Source organism: Diuraphis noxia, unplaced genomic scaffold (assembly GCF_037042655.1).
Source record: "Diuraphis noxia isolate RWA-SAM2 unplaced genomic scaffold, SU_Dnox_SAM2 contig0004, whole genome shotgun sequence".
In the NCBI taxonomy this organism is placed as follows: Eukaryota; Metazoa; Arthropoda; class Insecta; order Hemiptera; family Aphididae; genus Diuraphis; species Diuraphis noxia.
The window spans coordinates 42,455,761-42,466,058 of record NW_028301714.1 but is presented as its reverse complement, the minus strand read 5'-3'; positions in this window follow the sequence as shown (position 1 = coordinate 42,466,058).

Genomic DNA, 10,298 nt, shown 5'->3' with positions numbered 1-10,298 from the left:
TATAATGTCTAATGTATAAAATCCTAATTTGTTAAAGGGGACGCTTTTTAACCGCCGTCAGAGGTAAGGGGACTGAGTCCTCCTGCGTCCCCCCCCCCACTTTAACCCCTGTATATAACGATCTTATAGGTAAATTCTCCTATACAATTTTTATTTGCAACTCTTTTTTATATAATCAGTAAAAATCGAGATATCAACGCAATAGCTACTTTTCCTTAAAAACACTATAGTATAGGTACTCATTTTATAAATGGAACAGAAAAATAAACAGCGCCAGCAAATTACTTCTTGTGTTATTAAGTACAAATATATGTTATAATTATTATTATTCAATTATTAAAATTATTATATGGAAACATGGAGTTGACATATAGATTACATATGTTCATGGTTCATCGACCATTTTGATAACAACTATAACAATTGGTGCAGAACAGTTTTCCTGTTACCTAATAAGTTTATGGCAGTAAAATGTATTATTCATTTGCCTACCTATAGTTTTTAATATTGAATAGGTACTTAGAAATTAATAAATTATTATCCAATTTTATTATATATTGATGTAATAAAATATAATTTAAGTTGTAAATTAATATTGGCATAAATTATTTAAATTGATCAGTTCAAGGCGACGCCCATAGTGCTGAAGCCACCAAGAAAGCATATAAGGATATTATCCAACAAAAACGAAAAACTTAACCGAGACAAATGGCCAAGTCCTAAATAACCTCCCCAAAAAAGTTTACTTATCAAAGGAATAATATCTAAAATACAACATTTATTTTAAATTCGATAAATAAAATAAAATTGAACGTTATTATTGGTTTTAACAGGTAATTTCGTCCAAATTTAAACTCAAAATATTTATAAAAAAATTTGTTTTATATATTTTTGAATTTTTTTTCATTAGATAATAATTAATAATGTATACCTACAAGATAATAAAAACCACCGTTTGTGGATAAGAGATTTCATTTTAAAAATAATGACTGTTATGGGAATATTGTTGTGAGTTTGCTTAAAATTTCGGTTATTAGAGAGATTAATGGATTTAATAATGTTTTGAGTTCATTCAAAATGTATGACGTTGACTCTATAGTCTGTAGTACTGGATATTGGTTGGGCGTCTGTTATACTGGCGTATGATGGACCGGACGTGTGTGAATACGATGCATGACGAGGACGATGTGCGGTGCCTTGTTGTGTTTGATTTTTTACCTTTTTTAGATTGTTTGTGGATTTTGTCAGTTTTTCGTATATGATTAAATTTTTATATTATGATGCTGTATGTGCACCAGAGCACCAGTGCACATTTAGCCGGGAGACAACAATCTTTGGTGCACATATCAGTTGAGTGATCTTCGCTGCATTTAATGCGTCTGGGATGCTGAGTACAGTAGTTGCGCGTATGATCATAAGCTTGGCATGTGTAGCATTGAGGTAGGTTATTGCATTTTGTACATGGTTTTTCAATCAATAATGTGGAGTGAAACAGTTTTTTTAATCTTGAAGATGTCTTTAATGTTTTCATTAAGAGCCAGTTTTACGCGGAACAGTAGTAAAAAACGATGGCATTCTTTTTGATATTTACCACGCACGTGGCCGAATGATGTCCAAGTTCAGTCAGAGCGTTTGTAATATAAGTTATAATTGAGGAGTGATGTAGATTTCTAATTACTGCTTTGAATTGCTGTCTGGAGTGCAGCCGAAAAGAATGAAATTCAGCATCAGTTTTGTTTATGTAATCAGTCATTATATTGTGGTTTATGATGAGGTTGTTTGCCAGATTATAAGAAATTACGGTCTTGACTTAAATATCGTTGCTGTGCCTGTAAATGATATTATTTTATTATTGAATATTGAGAAATTGACAACGTAGTTCTTTGTGTAGATCGCCGGTATTCTTGTAGGCATAGCCGCATAGGTGTGATTTTATTTTTAGATAGTTGTTCACAGACTATACTAAAAGTTATCGTTTGGTTGAAATACCTCATTTTCGATCTCGTTGTGTGTGACCTTGGTCAGTGCCGTATATCGATTTGGTGATGTACTGATGTGTATGACTTGATTTTATTTTCTTCTTGTGGTGATTGGCTATGGGCTAGAAGGCGATGACAAATACCGTATTGATTTGTTGTGATCGAGGCGGCGCCATGTTTGGCGGACTCGAAGTAATTATAACGACAGATAATACAGAGCAAAAATGTGGGAGAACGTGTTCATGACGAACTTTATCACCAGACTAAGTATAATATAAACAAAATAAAAAATATTTAATATTTTTTTTTATGTACTTACTAATGATAAAGGCTCTACGGCCCAAAAACTTGGAAATACCTCGGGTCCCTGGGACTTAAGCCATGTTAACCATAATCTAAATACGCCAACATAACAACATAACTACTCAATTACTCAAAAAATGTAATAATTTTATATCTTGTAATCTCCGTCACCGTTAGATGATAACCTGATATAGAAGTTATACCTAAAGTGATTCATCAATCATCAAGCATGCTCACCCCCATGTTTTCCTTTAATAATTAATTTATTCAAATTATTGAACATTGTTTTATTACTTAAGTAGTGTCTTGTGGCGATACAAGAATTTGTTTTTAAATGAGAACCCATCTTTGGCATAAATGCACTTAACTAACCCCCTCATGTTTTTCATTTTTTTTTAAAGACTTATTTTTTTATTTTTGGCTTAAAACGATGGTGCAAAAATCTTTTTCTAGAAACTATTATTTCAAAAGTTACATCCGCAACACTACTGTCACGATAAACACGTATGATTTTTTTTTTTTTTTGATTTTTACAGAATAAGCTATAATGTTAAATGAAGTTGTACCATCATTTTAAGCATATATACAAAAAAAAAAAACGTTTTAAAAAAAAATTGAAATGAAAATCGTGAGGCGGTTGGTTGTGCATTTTACTCTCATATTTTTTTACCGTACCTATATTATTTAGTGGATCATTTTTTGAAAATTTTGATGTGCCTAGTACAAAATTTAAACAACTAGTTTCTTAATTATTAAAAAAATAGTACTGACGATAATAGTCCTTTTTCTATCTTAAACAAAAAAAGTTACCGGAGAGTCGAAAACATTTTTTATGGGTATTTGAAATGACATAGGATAAATTAACCATTTCTCATAGAACAATTTTGTTTTTTGTAACTAATGTACGATAATATATATTGTACAATCACAAAACAATATTTTATATTATATACTCACTGATAAGGATAATATTTTGAAAATTCATAGTGCCAGTGAAGTATAAAACTGTACTTTTAGTTGTTCTAATAGAGGTGGGCGAGACAATAAGGTGCAATTTTTCGTAAGTATTTACTTAATTGGTCAAATATGTTGGATTTAATCATATATGTATCATAAATCATGAATAGTTAATAGGTATACCTAAAATAATACGTAAATGAATATTATAAAAATATATAATAATATGACATTGAACTCTGTGTTATTGTTATTATTAATGTTTAACTGTTTTTTGTCCTTTTTAAAAATGGCGGCTACTGGTTAGAAGAGCAGTTAGCAATTTATTTAGTATACTAGTCTTTCGTGCTAGCTGGGAGAGACCCCCAGATCCCCCTGTGTTAGCGAAAAGTGCATATCGAAGGTGGAGACAGAGTCTAGGGTACTAGGTGGGTATTGCTAGAAGGACAATATTATTACAATAATAAACTAATTAAGTGTTTATAGAAAAATACAATATAAATATAATTATAGTATTTGAGTAGTGTGTAGTGTCGTAGTGAGTACCTACTTATATAACACGTACGACATAGGAAATGTTCAAAACAATAGTAGGTACCTATATTATAATTTTAAAGTTATAAATAAACATAATATACAAATTCGACAACTAAAATAATTGAAAGAAACAATAAAAAAAGCTAAAATAAATTGGTTTATTTGGAATAAGAATAGCGTGAGTCTAATTTATATATATAAAAATTAAATTTATATCTCCTACCTATATGAAAAAAGAAGTATTTGCTTTATAACCCTAGTCCTACTTATTATAATTGTCATGACCTTATGATTAACAATATTATTATACTACAAAGATGTGTTTAGTGAGATTGTGGTGGCACATGATTGGCAAATTGGCGGCTTTTGCCGTAGATAATTAATTAATTATAATAAATAACAAATTTGTAATTAATTATTAGTTTCGTATTTGGAGAAAACTTTTGATTTGGAATTTTTCAAACTAACTGTCGCCCGGCATGGTCGGAACGGAAAATGAATGTGTACACTGTATAACTTAATTTTAACTTTAAAAAGCAGTAACATTTATTTAACAGTTCATAAAGAAATATATTTTAGTAAAAATATGTATGTGCTTCTAACATTTAAACACCATCTTAAATATTCTTAATCGATAATAAAATAAATAAATTTAAAAAAAATAATTAAAATAATACCGAGGTAGGTACCTACTTTATTTTGTTATACATAATTTTAATTTAAAGTTATGCATTATTTCGGTATAGATATCTCATTTCATTATTGCCCTACAATGAACAGATTGTATGCAAGGGCATCGTTGATACAAAAGTAGTATTATAATATATACCTAGGTATCTATGGATTTCCCTTATTGATTTAGTACAATATAATCCATGGCGATTGTCAAAGTCGTTGCGGAGGACGCAGTCTATTAAAGATTCTAACATTTCAATTAGATAGCAAAGTAGACATGAACGAAAAACATCCTGTTTTCCGTTTAATCTTTTTTTTCATAAATCACATTATTTTTAGACTTCAATTCAGCAGTATCTGATGCGTTTCCATTTCAGCGTCGGAGTGCATACACGTCGCGGACTAACAAAGCCCAAAATAATTGATATTTAAGGTAAGTTTGTTTTAATGCCAATTCTTTTGTGGCATAATATTATAAAAGAATTGAGGTACACGTTCGTACACTTTTACAATGGTGATGTTTGCAAAGAGTTCTTCACCTATGCATTTGAAATTAAAAACTAAAATAGGCACTTTAAATATACTTTATATTGTGACTTTTTCAAATATAATAAAATATTCCCTTGAATCCAAAAAGACAGACTTATTATGACCGTTTATAATTTTTTAAGTAAATGCAATACAGAAATTGATTTTCAGACATACCAAAATATGGCAGTATTGAATTTAAGCTATGTTTATTTTTGTATCATATATCCAATTTTGGCAATATTGAACTTTAAATTATTAATGAATAATAAAATATTATTAACTGTTAGTTTTTTTGAAATTTGATTAAAATTATTTTTGTGGTATAATTTATAAATGTACAGGATGAAAATTAATCATTTAAGTATTATATATTTAGTTGTAACTTGTAGGTAGGTATGTAATTAATATCTTTAAAAATAATTTACTATAAAAAATGAAATACTACTTGTCTTTAAGTCAATAAGCTTATTTTTATGTATCAAAGTAACAAATAATATGACAAATTAAAAAAAAATATATTCTAAACTGATAATGACTATAAAATTATCAAATGCTTTTGAACAACAAGAGTACAAGACTGTAACATTATGTACGAATTTGAATAATTTATTATTATTTTAATAATATAGTTAATACTTGTTTGAAATACAACGTAAAAAAAAAGTTATTCATTATAAATATCATGGCCTTATGTTTAATAATATTATGCTACCTATGGCTTTGAAAATAAATAAATAATAAGTCTAATTTTATTATATAAATTAATCACCATCTTCATAGTTTTTTATTATTATTATTATTTTATTAGTATTTGTTATAAGTATTATCAATTTCAGATATTTTTAAGTTTTTATAAAAATGATAATAAGTATCTAGAATAAGTTTTGCTTTGCGCGATAAAATAAAATATTTTTTATTTGTAAGATTCCAGGCTTTTCAATAAATGCAAATTTCAGATGTAATGTATGTTTGATAATTTTATTTTTGAATTTCTATTTTTCTTTAAAACTATAATTTATTGATAATTTGCTTGCCCATAAGTTGTTTAAATTGTTGTAAAAATAATTTATCAGGGAATTCTTTTTTAACTTTAATTAATTTAATATCTCTCCATAAAACCATTTGACCGATAGTATTTTTATTAAAGTTGTTACAAAAATCTTTACTATGACACCATGTTCTAGTTGAAATGTCATCAAATTCTGATTTCAGACCTTTCTTATGATGTTCCTGAGCTTTTATTTTCCTTCCAGTCCTTGTCTTAAATACTATCATCAAAATCTTCATTATTTAAATCTGTAAACAGAATACAAACTGTGTTGTGACATAAAGTTCATATAAACACGAGATCATTGAGATCAACATAAAATTATTATTTATTATTAGAGTCAGTTATTTAATCACACTAAGTTTCCATTGGCACAAATTTTGTGAACTTTCATTTGATTTTTTTGGATGTGTCATGTGTGGTTTTCAATGGTAAATCGTCTAAAAAAATATTATAATAATATAGCTTGTAAAAAATTGCAACTGTTTAGCTGCTAAGTACCTACTTACAGTTCTCATATTCATGTACTTATCACTGAAGATGTAGTATTTAACCATCCAATATTACTTTATTTGTAACATTAAATTTTGCATTTTTAATAGCTGTTAATATTTTCATAGAACAATAACACAATTAAATTAAAATTTATGGTTGATAAGATTTTGTACATTGGAAATTATCAGAAAATGATTAATATAATGAATTGCATTCGGTATTTATTAGGGTAATAATACTATACAAAATATATACAATAAGCCAACAACTGACATAGATTAATATATTATTACCTATTTATACATTATATTTTTAATTCATATTGCTTAAAAAGTTAAACCATTTAAAATTAAATTAAATTTTTACAGATTTATAGGTACACAATTTTATATAAATATATTTTTTTTAATGAGCATATTCACATCGACGACAAAGGCCATTAGTTACACTTATTTACAATAATGATATAATATAATATGTAGGTACTGATACAATGGTAAGTTATTTAATAAGGATGAAACATTTTTTTTTTTATAAGATTGAACAATTTTGTTTTTCTTAAAAAATTAATTATGTCTAGGTTTTTTCATGAATAGGTTATTATATATTTTGCGTAGGTACCTAATTCAATAATTTATTAAAATTGCATTTATTATTTATTTTCTAAAAAAACACAATATATCAAAAATTAATAAATAAATTGGAATAATATTTTTTTTAAATTATCGGAGTAAAATAAATAAACATTAATACAAGTAATTATAATTAATCTTTACGTTATTAAAATAAAAACGAACCGGTAGGTATCCGAGTTTTAGTAGAAAACTTGTTGTGGTTAGTGAACTAGTGAAGAAATAATAAGATCTTGAATAAAATATTCAAAAAAAAAAATAAATTAACACATTATAACTAGGTAGGGAAGATAAAAATTAAACATTAATAGGATTATTTTAGGTATATAATACCTGTAATTCATAAAAGAAGCATGCTCGTAATCAATAATCAAACAAACATAGGCTAAGAAAAATAATATATTATTATATTATTATAATTTAAATTTAAAATTACAAATATTTTTTGGTTAGGTAACATTAACATAAACGTGAACCTCCTTGGCAATCGTATTTTCAGAATCAGAAGTGGCAGTCGATTAAAGATTCTAAAATTATAATTTCAATGAGTAAAATAAAAAATTTAATTTGAATTTCCGGGAGACATTTTTTTTGTGATAAAGATTGACAAATTTGTAAGGAATCTTGTATTATATTTTCAAATCTTAGATTTAAACAGAAAATTTTTATGAATTTCTAGCTTAAAACAACTTGTGAATTTTTGTGATTTTTACGTATTTTGTCAAAATTCAAAATTTGAATGCTTATAAAAAAAAGATTTTCTAACCAAAAAATAAATTTTTATCGATATTAATTTAAAAAAAAACTAATAATGATCGAAAATTGCATATACCTATGAATAGTTCAACTTAAGTCAAACATTTTTGAAAATTTTATGGTGGTTAGAATGTATTTATATAAACATTCGATGAAAATTTCATGTACAATGGTCATTTGTTTTAAAGTTACATCAAAAATCAAAATCGATTTTGTCGTAAACTGATTGTGCTTAAAATTTCCCGTTTTTCCCTTAATTTTTAGTTTGTTTATCCCGATTATTTACAAAAATATTAAGAATACTTTTGACCACCAAAGGTACTTAGTTGGTACAACTAGATTCACTTTCTGATCGAATAACATACTGAAGTCAAAAATTTAAGCATTTTTACTGCCCCAAAACGTGATGACCGACACAAAAAAAAATTTATTCATGGTTTTGACGAATTTTTGTCAATATTTGAACTTCAAATGCTAATAAAAAAAAATTGTGCCTAGGTATTCTTATAATTTTTTGATCACTATAAGAATAACCTATGAGAAACATTATATAGAAATTTCAAGTATTTTAATAGGGCCAAAAAAATTTTATTAACACTTCAAAAAAAATTTTCAGAAAAATCTAAAATTTCAGTGGTCTATAAAAAATAATATATATAACTCTAAAATTAAACTGTATATAGATTACACTAACATAAACATTTGGTGATAATTTCAAGTATTTACAGTGATTAGTTTTTGAATTACAACCATATAAAAAAATCGATTTGGTCGAAAAATTGGTTTTGTGTAAAAATTCCGTTTTTCTGTCATTTTTTTTTCTCGAATTTTCTCTGAAAATTTTTACTTTTGACCTCTATAATGCACCAAGGATATTCACTTTTATATCGGAAACCACCCCCAACGTTTGAAGTTGAAGCATTATTTCGACTAGTTATGATGTACAGACACACAAAAAAAAAACACACACATCATTGTAAAATCAATACATTCATCACTTCGTTCAGAATCTAAAATGAATAGGTCAGAAAATATTGTTGAATATTTTTTTGAAATTTCAGAGATGGTATTCGTCAGTGAAGATTTGCCAACTAAATATCATATTCGTAGTGAAGCCTGTGTGAAATGTATCAACAATGTTTCAAAGATGAAGTTTTATAGTAGATTCAGATATTAGGTAAGTGATTTTCTTTTTTTCAGTAGGTTTATTTTAATTTTATTAATGTATTAATTGATCAGGGGATAGATTACTTTCAATTTTTAAATTATTCGTTTTGTAACCACTTGTGTAACACTATTCAAGTTATCAATAAAATCATGATAAAAATTAGGAAATTGGTCAGGTATAATATTTAAACTTTTTTTTTTTAATAATTTCCTCAATAATATTTAAATATTTTCATCAATTATCAGGTACGATGACCTGTAGGTACTATAGGGACTGGGAGTGTGGGAGTGGGGGCAGAGAAGGATAAAGTGATAGGGTGGAGAGAGAGAGAGATAGATAGATAGAGAGAGAGTGAGAGAGAGAGAGAAGAGAGAGAGAGAGAGAGAGAGTGAGAGAGAGAGAGAGAGAGAGATAGTGAGAGATAGTGAGAAGTAGTGTAGGGAGATGATAGAGAAGCAGAAGAAAAATCGAGAGAAAAATGGTGAGAAAGAAAAGGATGGATAGTAAGAGAGATAGATAGTGTGAGGTAAGGTTAGATAAGGTTAGGTTAGGTAAGGTAGGTAATATAGTGACTTGTAAAGAGTGGGCGAGAGAAAGATAGTGTGAGAGGGAGTGAGAGAGGTAGATAGGATGAAGTATAAGGAGATAAAGTGAATGAGAGGGTGCAAGTGTGAGAAAAACGGGTAGAGGTGGAATGTCAGACGAGTGAATGTGAGAGAGATAGATTAGGGGGGGGAACAGAACAAAAAGCGAGGGGATGGGGGAGTGATAGGGAAAGGAAAAAAGAGGGGTAGTGGCAGAGAGAGAGGATTAGGTTAGGTGGGGGGAAGGGAAATAGTTAGGTAGAATAGTTATGTTAACAATTTTGAATATGTAGGAAAGGATCTTAAATTGCAAAGGGTCACTTGACCCTTTGAGTGATACTACCAGGTTAGGTAAGGTTTACTACCTTCGACTTATGGGATAGAATAAAAAGAGAAGGTTGGTTAGGCCGATTAAGAGGATGTCAGTGGAATTTTTTTTCTCCGACTCATGCGTAATATATCAAATTTTTTGTTCACAATAATCTTAATAATTTCTAAAATTCGAGGAAAATGAATGGTTAGATTTTTATCTAGGGCATATCATAGGCTTATTATACTTTAATTAATAAGTGAGTTATGAGTATTTTAAAGTATTCATAACTCGCTTCAAATATAGCCTATAAGATGCTCTAG